The sequence below is a fragment of the Peromyscus leucopus genome, chromosome 14 (assembly GCF_004664715.2).
Source record: "Peromyscus leucopus breed LL Stock chromosome 14, UCI_PerLeu_2.1, whole genome shotgun sequence".
Lineage (NCBI taxonomy): Eukaryota > Metazoa > Chordata > Mammalia > Rodentia > Cricetidae > Peromyscus > Peromyscus leucopus.
Genome location: NC_051075.1, coordinates 81833264 through 81842124, shown reverse-complemented (window position 1 = coordinate 81842124; position 8861 = coordinate 81833264). Strand labels below are relative to the sequence as shown.

The following is an 8861-nucleotide window of genomic DNA, read 5'->3' as shown; positions in this document are numbered from 1 at the left end:
TCAGGAAGGTTGTCCTAGGATCTTTGTGTAACTGTGATGCATCAGGACAGCCATAACATGAAATTCTATAAAGGATGGAAGCTTTGTTTCTCCTTGAAAAATCCAACCTAGCCCATAGGAAGTCAGCCCTTTGAAACACGCATTAGTCCATGTAGTTCAAATCTAACAGCAACCCAAATTCATTTCACAATTAGTTTTTTTGGTAAATGATTGCCCCAAAAAAACATCGTTAAGGGAACCCTTCTTTCCGTTCTATCCTCACGCTGTGGTTTATATTTGAACAAGAAAACTCATGATGGTGTTGATACCTTACATTGCACAGAAGACAAAGACACATACACACAAAGATGATACAATTTTTAGAAACAGAGGAATGATCACCAAGTGCTCTTGATGACATGAAGAAGGCTCTTATATTCCCAGCTGGAATCACACTGCTTTGGCCTCAATGTTAACTAAGTAGCAGTCCAGCTTGTTGCCAAAGTAGCAATTTCTACACCTTGAGGACTCTACACCATGACATCCAGCTACGTCTCTAACAATAAAATAATAAGGAATTTGATTGCTAATACCAAAAGCAATTCAGAATTAGACTTAAATATAAATAAATATACAAAATGACATTTATTATGAAAGACAAAGTGACCAATTACAAGTCTATGGGGACAAATTACAACAAAATATTTGATGTGTCAGGTAAATCCAGTTGAATTGTGAAAGGGGATTTTGTTTGTGCTGGTATTGTTGATTAATTTGTATTTTACTGGCCCAAATAATATTATAGTTTATTCACAACTACTCCAGCAACATTCCCAGTCTCCAACATGTCTGAAATATCATTTATCATATAATTATACATATCTGATATATATAATATATTATAATATTATATATATATATGATAATGTGTTACCACAGCTTGTTTTTTTGTTTTATTTATGAAAAATTATGTCAATAGTGCTGGTCACTAAGAAAGATCTGGTATACTCTAGGGCATTGTGAATCAGCCTCACTTTATTTCAAGCAGTCCTTTTGAAAAGTTTACATAGACTATATAAGACTGTGATGTGGATTGGACCAAGAGCAGAGTGACTCTTCTCCAACCCAGATAGTCCTGCCTCAAGGACCTAGACTGTGGGACACAGGCAGTCCCCAGGAACCTCCACCCATCTCTGTCCCATTTGCTTGCCTGGGGGAAAACTGCAGGCAACCTCCTCACCAAAATACCCTCATCAGACCCTGATATCTACAGCACCCATGCCCTACCAATACCCATCCCTCTGTGACCACTGTGGCTTCCTCAGAAAAAGAATCTGCCTGCTCTCATTGGTTCAGGATGTGCTGACCAGCAGGGAAAACACCTGGGGACAGGCTCCCCCACCAAAACTCCCCATTGGAACCACCAAACTATAAGACCCATGTCCTGCCCCAATGTTCTTCCCCCTGCAACACCAGTGACTTCCTAAGACACACATCAAACCCCATACATTAATATTGGGAGACTTCAACACCCCACTCTCACCACTGTACAGATCTGCCAGACTGAAACTTAACAGAGAAATAAGGGGCCTAACAGATGTTATGACTCAAATGGACTTAATAGATATCTACAAAACATTCCACCTTAACAGAAAAGAATATACCCTTTTCTCAGAATCCCATAGAACCTTCTCTAAAATTGATCCCATACTCAGTAACAAAGCAAATCTCAACAGATACAAAAAATTAGAATAACTTCCTGTATTCTATTGGACCACCATGGCTAAAAGTTAGATTTCAACAACAACAAAAATTACAGAAAGGCTACAATCTCATGGAAGCTGCATAATATTCAACTGAAGAACCAAAGGGTAAAGGAAGAAATAAAGAAAGAAATTAAAGACTTCCTAGAATTCAATAAAAATGAAAGTACTACACACCAAAACTTATGGGACTCTATGAAAGCAGTGCGAAGAGGAAGATTCATAGCACTAAATGTCCACATAAAGAAGTTGGAAATATCTCACATAAGTGACTTAACCGCACAAATAAAAGCTCTAGAACAAAAAGAAGCAAAGTCACTTCAGATGAATAGATGTCAGGAAGTAATCAAATTGAGAGCTGAAATCAATAAAATGGAAACAAAGAGAATAATACATAGAACTAATGAAACAAAGAGTTGGTTCTTTGAGAAAATCAACAAGATAGACAAGCCCTTATCCAAAATAACCAAAAGGCAGAGAGAGAGAGAGAGAGAGAGAGAGAGAGAGAGAGAGAGAGAGAATACAAATCAACTTATTCAGAAGCGAGTCATAACAACAGGCAATGAGGAAATCCAAAGTATCATCAGGTCACACCATTACTCTACAAAATTGAAAAATCTAAAAGAAATGGATAATTATCTGGATAAGTACCACATACCTAAGTTAAATAAAGACCAGATAAACAATTTAAATAGACAAATAACCCCTAAGGAAATAGAAGCAGTCATTAAAAGTTTCCCAACCAATAAAAAGCTCAGGACCAGATGGTTTCAATGCAGAATTCTACCAGATTTTCAAAGAAGAGTTAACACCAACACTCTTCACATTACTCCACGCAATAGAAGCAGAAGGAACATTATCAAACTCCTTTTATGAGGCCTCAGTTATTCAGATTCCTAAACCACACAAAGATGCATCAAAGAAAGGGAACTACAGATCAATCTCCCTCATAAACATTGATGAATAACTACTCAATAAAATATTGCCAAACATAATCCAAGAACACATCAAAAAATTATCCATCATGATCAAGTAAGGCTTCATCCCAGATATGCAAGAATAGTTCAACATATGACAATCTGTCAATGTAATCCAGCATATAAACAAACTGAAAGAAAGAAAACTACATGATCATTTTATTAGATGCTGAAAATACCTTTCACAAAATCCAACACACCTTCATGATAGAGGTCTAGGAGAGATCAGAAATACAAGGAACACAATTAAACCTAATAAAGGCAATTTACAGCAAGTCAACAGCAAACATTAAATAAAATGGAGAAAAATTCGAAGCCATTCCAATAAAATCAGGAACAAACAAGGCTGTCTACTCTCTCCATATTTATTCAATATAGTACTTGAAGTTCTAGCTAGAGTAAGAAGACAACAAAAGGAGATCAAGGGGATACAAATTGGAAAGGAAGAAGTCAAACTTTCCCTATTTGCGGATGATAAGATTGTATACATAAGTGACCTCAAAAATTCTACCAGGAAACTCCTACACCTGATAATCACATTCAGTAATATGGCATGATACAAGAATAACTCAAAAAAAATCAGTAGCCCTATATACAAATTATAATTGGACTAAAAAAGAAATCAGACAAACATCACCCTTTACAATAGTCACACCTAATATAAAACACCTTGGGGTAACTCTGGCTAAGCAAGTGAAAGACCTGTTGGACAAGAACTTTAAGTCTCTGAAGAAAGAAATTGAAGATTTGGAAAAGATCTCCCATGTTCATGGATGGGTAGGACTAATATGGTAAAAAGGGCAATCTTACCAAAAGAAATCTACAGATTCAATGCAATCTCCATCAAAATCCCAACACAATTCTTCACAGACCTGGAAAGAACAACACAGAACCTCATTTGGAAAATCAGAAAACCCAGGATAGCTAAAAGAATCCTGTACAACAAAGCCACCACTGGAGGCAACACCATCACTTATATCAAGCTCTAGTACAGAGCTATCGTAATAAAAACATGCTTGGTATTACCATAAAAACTGATATGTGGACCAATAGAAAAGAACTGAAGATCCTGACATTAACCCATACACCTATGAACACCTGATTTTTGACACGGAAGCCAAAACTGTACAATGAAAAAAAATAGAGCATCTTCAACAAATGGTGCTGGCATAACTGGACATCAACTTGCAGAAGATATATATATATATATATATATATATATATATATCACCATGCACAAAACTCAAGGCCAAGTGAATCAATGACCTCAATATAAAACCAGTTACACTGAACCTGAAAGAAGAGAAAGTAGGAAGTAGTCTTGAATAAATTGGCACAGGAGACCACTTTCTAAATATAACACCAGTAGCACAGACACTGGGAACAAAAATTAATAAATGGGACCTCCTGATACTGAAAAACTGTAAGGCAAAGGACACAGTCAATAAGACAAAACAACAGCCTACAGAATGGGAAAAGATGTTCACCAACCCCACAACTCACAGAGGGATCATCTCCAGAATAAATAAAGAACTAAAAAAACTGTACATCAAATCATGAACAATCCAATTTAAAAATGAGCTATAGAGCTAAACAGAGAATTCTCCAAGGAAGAATTTCAAATGGTCGAAAGACATATAAGGAATTGCTCACCATGCTATGTCATCAGGAAGATGTAAATCAATATGATTCTGAGATACCATCTTACACTTGTCCGAATGGCTAAGATCAAAAACACTGAAGAGAGCTTATGTTGAAGAGGATGTAGAGTAATGGGTACGCTCATCTACTGTTAATGGGAGTGCAAACTTGCACAGCCACTTTGGAAATCAGTGTGGCAGTTTCTCAGAAAACTGGGAATCAATCTTCCTCAAGATCCAGCTATACCACTCTTGGGCATATACCCAAGGAATGCTCAGTCACACCACAAGGACACATGCTCAACTCTAGTCATAGCAGTACTATTTGTAATAGCCAGAACCTGGAAAAAAAACTAGATTCCATTCAACTGAAGAATGGATTAAGAAATTGTGGTATGTATACACAATGGAGTACTACTCAGTAGAGAAAAAAATGACATCATGAAATTTGCAGGGAAGAGGATGGAAATAGAAAATATCATCCTGGGCAAGGTAACCCAGACTCAGGAGGATAAACATGGTATCTACCCACTCAGAAGTGGATACTAGATGTAAAGCAAATGATAACTAAACAACAACTCACAATCCCAGAGAAGCTAGCTAATAAGGAAGACTCAAAGAGGGAAGCATGGATCACCCTGGGAAGGGGAAATAGATGAGATATTCATGAATAAACTAGGGATGAGGGGTGGGCAATAGAGTGTAGGGGGTAGGGGATGGGATGGTTGAGCTGGAACAGGGATGGAGTGGGAAAACAATGAAAGAGATACCATAATGGAGGGAGAAACCATGGGGATAGAGACAAACACATTGCTAGGGAATTTGCCAGGAATTCCCAAGGATGACCCCAGCTTGGCCTACTAGAAATAGTGGAGAGTGTGCCAGAACTAAACTGGCTTACCTCAGTGAAATGGGAATACTCAAATTATCATCTTGGAGCTTTTCTCCAGTGACTGATGGAAGCAGATGCAGAGATCCACTGCCATACACCAGGCAGAGCTCCATGACTCCAGCCAAAGAGAGAGAAGAGGGATTCTATGAGCAAGTTCATCAAGAACATAATGTGGAAACCTGCAGAGATGACCAAACCAAACTAGTGGGAACTCATGAAAGTTGGATCAAGAGTTGTGGAGCCTGCATGGGACTGGACTAGGCCCTCTGCATGGTTAGACAGTTGTGTAGCTTGATCTGCTTGGGGAGCCCCTGGCAGTAGGATCAGAATCCATCTCTGGTGCTTGACCAGGCTTTGTGAAGCCCACTACCTATGATGGGACATCTTGTGCAGACTTGAGGCAATGGGAGGAGCTTCGACTTGCCTCTATGGAATGTGCCTTCCCATGGAAGCCTTGTCTTCTTGTGGGGGAGAGTGGATGGTGGATTGGGAAGGGGAGGCTTGGGGAGTTGGGAGGAAGGAAGAGGGGAAACTTTGGTGTGAAAAATGAATGAAAATTTTTTCTTAATTAAAAAAAAGTCTGTGAAGTGACAAAAGGACTTCAGAATGATGATATTTGAATAAGTCTCCAGTCTAATCTTCTCTGTCATCTCATTTCCAGGGCAGCTTCCTGCTCCTCCAGGGACTCTGGCATATTCAGGATGCGGGTTGTAACACTGTGTGTCGCACAGTAATAGACCGCAGAGTCCTCAGATGTCAGGCTGCTGAGCTCCATGTAGGCTGTGCTGGAGGATTTATCTACAGTCAGTTTGGCCTTGCCCTGGAACGTCTGAATGTAGTATGTATTACCATTTCCAGGATATATGTTTCCAATCCACTCCAGGTCCTGTCAAGGCCTCTGCTTCACCCAGTTCATATGGTAGCTGGTAAAGGTGAAGCCAGAAGCCTTGCAGGACATCTTCACTGAGGCACCGGGCCTCACCAGTTCAGCCCCAGACTGCTGCAGCTGGACCTGGGAGTGGACACCTTGGAGAAAAAGACAGAGTGGATGTCATTGTCACTTTATTCCAAGTTTCTTCTTCAGGTTTCAACTGGAAAGTCACTTACCTGTAGTTACTGACAGGAGGAAGAGGATTATTCAGCTCCATCCCATGGTGAGGACCTGTGTGCTCAGTGACTGTGGAGAGGACTCTGATCATATGTTTGTTTTTGGTGTGGATATCTCTGAATTTACCACTGTAGACTCACACGATTTGCATATTCATGAGGCAGGGTACTTCTTATATAAGGACCTATTCCAGCTGGAGAAGGTGGCAGAGTAAACCTGGGTCAGGCAACAGGATGCTGAGATCAAAATCCTAATCCTGTCTGAGGAAGTATCCTTCCCCTAGACCTGTGGAGTCCATGTTGGTATAACATCAAGGCCTAATCTCTGAATTTAAAAGTAGAATTTGTATCTGAGACCTTTGGTCCACTTTGTACCAAAATTGATTTATAGATGGTAGTTATTATGAGGATACCAGTGTTTGAAAATTGCAAAACTCTTAAATTAGGAGCATTTGTAATCTTCTTTCATATGCAACCTATTAATATTTGCTATTCCAGTAGATTGCAGGTGTGTAACTCTTGGATTTGTTTTTAAATCCTTTTTTGTCATTTGTTTACATTTTGTATAGAGAAAAAATGTTATGGAGTTGAGTGGTAGGGAGGTGGGGAGGTAGGGAGGATTAGGGAGGAGCTGGGTAGGATAACCATGGCCAGAATATATTGTATAAAAATGTTTTTTTTTTTTTTTACAAAATCAAAAATAAATAACTAAATCTTGAGAAAATAAAAATCTGTGCATTATTTAACAAAGAATTTTTACTGTGTTTGAGCATGGAGACTTCCCATATCAACCGCAGCAGGTGCTGTTCAGCTAACAGACTTTAGGAAGGAAAGGAGTCCACAGAGGCTGCAGAGTCCCCTCCACTCCTCATCTCAGTTCATCCTATTGATTATTGGCTCCACTGTGCCCCCTCTTGGTCCTGAACTACTCTACATGTTGTGTGGCTTGGTTTATACTGAAGTTTTTATGGTTGTTTGTGTTTGTTTTAATAAAGAAAACTGAAGGGTTTTTCTAATTATCAAAAAAATCAGAAGTCAAATGTTGGTATAAGAAAGATCCAAGAAGCAGGGGAGCAGCCAACAGTAACTTCCTACCTCTTCTCTTCCTTGTTCCAAAAGGGCTAAGATCCTCTCTTAGCCTCACCTTATTACTTCCTGTCTCCTATGGGTCCACGGTGCTCCAAACTTCTATGGTCAATTTTGGTCAGCTACTGGCTAGCTCCGCCCTCTGACTCAAAGCAAGCTTTACTTTCACAATTAAATCAAATTATCACACGACAGAAAATATATTTCTTTATTATATGGCAAAAAAGCAGTAGACATGACAATAATAGAAAAAGCAGCTTGATTTGGTGCCCTCCCTTCTTTCTGTAGTATTGAAAACTAAAATTATTTCCTTGTACATGTTAAGCCAGCACTCTACCACTGAGCTGGATCTTCATCCCATGTCTTCACTTTAAACCAAATAGAGGCTAGGTATAGTATTATATACCTGTAACCCCAGCAGGTCAAGACAGGAGGACAGGAGTTCAAGGTCTACCTGTATGACCTAGTGACTTTGAAGACTACATTAAATTCACCCCCTTTCTCTCTATTTGTATGTATACCTAGGGAGATGCTGGCTGCAGAGCCTGATTCCCTGAATTCTATTCCCAGAATCCACAAGATAGGAGAGAAAGGTTGTCCTCTGATTTTCACCTATGAATCATTACATGTGTATATGAGCACATAAACAAAGACAAATAAATATCTCTATTAAAATTTGAAAAAAAATATATTAGGGTCTGGGATATAGTTCAGTTGGTGGTATGCTGACTAGAATGCATGAAGCCCTGCTTTAAATCTCTCACACCACATAAAGTGGAGGAACCCTAGCAATGGGAAAGTGGAGGCAGGAATATCAGAAGTCAAAAGTCATCCTTGACTATACAATGAGGCTTCATCAGTGTGAGTCTTCCTCTCACGTCTCTGCTTCCATCTTCATTCCTTGGGAACCTCTGTCCCCAGTGCATGGCCTGCATTCATACCCATGTCACACACTCTCATTTTAACAATGTAAACAGAAATGGAACGTCTCATTCAGCATCAGTCTGTCAATTCCAAGGAAAGCTTATGATTTCTTCCATCTGACCATACACCATTCCATGAACCAATTGAGTTCCAGGGAAATTAGCTATTATTGGCCAGTCATGGTTACATCTATGCTCTTCTAGGAAGGAAGATAGGATTTATGACTATCAAACTAGAGATGGGATATTTAACATCCCAATATAAAAATCACACATCACACCACAAACTAATCATTGGCTTCTTTATAAGTACACATTGCCTTCTTCTGTAGCTGTGATTTTTGATCATTTTTTATTATTATTTTCTATTAATTTTACATATCAACCACACATCCTGCTGTCCTTCCTCCTCCCACCCCCAAGCCATCCTTCATTCCCACTTCCTCCAAGGGAAGGTCTCCCATCTGTAATCTGCAGATCCTTGTATATTCAGT

The 8861-nt window shown here is 39.1% G+C and overlaps 1 pseudogene; it reads right to left on the bottom strand.

Moving 5' to 3' along the window:
- Window positions 1–1407: 1407 nt before the first annotated feature.
- On the bottom strand, window positions 1408–6404 carry LOC119089032 (annotated as a pseudogene).
- Window positions 6405–8861: the final 2457 nt, after the last annotated feature.